This window comes from Aristolochia californica, unplaced genomic scaffold (genome assembly GCF_029961685.1).
Source record: "Aristolochia californica isolate CCGP_79_NKW_82.1479 unplaced genomic scaffold, dmAriCali1.0.hap1 SCAF_6, whole genome shotgun sequence".
NCBI classification, from domain to species: Eukaryota; Viridiplantae; Streptophyta; class Magnoliopsida; order Piperales; family Aristolochiaceae; genus Aristolochia; species Aristolochia californica.
This window is the reverse complement of record NW_027182257.1, coordinates 5,394,575-5,396,482: the sequence shown is the minus strand read 5'-3', so window position 1 is coordinate 5,396,482 and position 1,908 is coordinate 5,394,575.

The window sequence follows — 1,908 nt, the reverse complement described above, 5'->3', positions numbered from 1 at the left end:
GCTCTGATACCATATTAAATTTATGGAAAGGAGAAATACTTAATTGACTTGTTATAATCAGAGTAAATGAACCTCTATTTATAATAGAAGAAAGTAGTAGAGACTAATTATAATTAAACTATCCTTGTCCAAATTACACCTAAACTCTAACACTTAAAGATAAGCCTTAGAATAATTAAATAATTAAACATAAATAGAATACTAACATAACTAAAACACTTTTAAACTTAAACTCTTATGTGAGACATACTTTCATTGTAATTTTGGCTATGTAAAACTTCTTATTGTGTAGGACTCATCATGTCATCATTGTATGGGCCTGGGGCCTTCTCCTTAGTCTATGAACCTTAAGCCTATCTTCCACATCTCTTGGATGTGTGGGTCTTCCTTGGTCTTATAGGCTTCGGCCCATCTTCCAACACACTTGGATATGTAGGTCTTCCTTGATCGTATGGGCTTGGGCCCATCTTCCAATAGAAGTGATATAAAGAATTTCAGTTTTAACTCCTCATGTAACAACCATGGCTCCCTTTGTGACTTTCCAGTCAATACCATTAAAAGTCATATTATGACCTTCATCATTAAGTTGCCCTACTGAGATCATATTACGCATCAGTTTTGGTACATGTCTCACCTTGTGAATTTTGCACATTGTTCCATTTGACATCCTTAAACTAACATTACCAATATCGACAATATTCAAATATTCTCCATCAACAAGATACACCATCCCATAACCTCTAACAACATAATTCTCCATGGTCTCACGATGTACGATGGTGTGAAAAAAAGCTCCTGAATCTAACACCCAAAAGTAAATAGGGTTATCAACCGACAAGAGTAAAGCATCTTGTACCTTTTCTATCACCGCATTTGCAATATTGCTTTTATTTTCATCCTTCTTCGATGTTCTGCAATTCTTCTTTATGTGATCAAACTTCCCACAATTCCAACACTCCGCATTCTTTCAGAATTTAGACTAGCTTCTACCATTTCCCTTGTTGGAATTCCTTTCGAAGTTCATGCCACTAGTATCAACATTTAGGGCAAAATTAGATGTTTGCGATTCTCTAGAGTCATTTCTATGAACTTCCTCTGCGAGAATGGTACCCCGAACATTATTAAAGATCAACTTCCCGTTGCCTACAGAGTTGTTGACCGTAGCCCTTATAAGCTCCCAACAATTTGGTAGAGACGCCAAAAGAATTAAAACACGAACTTCGTCATCAAATTTAATTTAAACATAAGTCAGTTGATTGACAATTGTACTAAACTCATTCAAATGCGATACAAGTGATGTGTTTTCTGTCATATTTAAATTGAAGAGTTTTTTTCATGAGATGTACCTTATTATTTGTGGAAGGCTTCTCATACATATCGAACAAAATCTTCATCATCCCCACTATGGTTTTCTCTGATGTCACGTTGTGAGCAATATTCTTCGATAGTGTTAACCAGACTACTCCCAACACTTGTCTATCGAGGAGATTTCACTCATCATTTTTAATACTTTCTAGTTTTATATCCAAAAGTGGTATGTGCAACTTTTTACTGTAAAGATAATCTTTGATTTACATCCTCCAAAATACAAAATCCATATTGTCAAACTTGTTGTTGCCTAGTGCCAACCCTTCACTACCAGTCATTGCTCTCAATCACGAACCAAATCTCTGATACCACTTGTTAGGAATTAGATGTCCTAATTTCAAACTAACGAAAAAAATAATAATAATTACGAAATAAAGGAAAACCAAGCATGAAAAACAACAAAATTTATACAAATTTACCTCAAGGTGAGACTACATCTTGTCTTCCATCCCTGCAATAATCTACTCTAAAAATGAAATAGTTTACAAGAAAAATCACACACACTTACAGGTGTTTTCACTAACCTCTCTCGGGCTACAA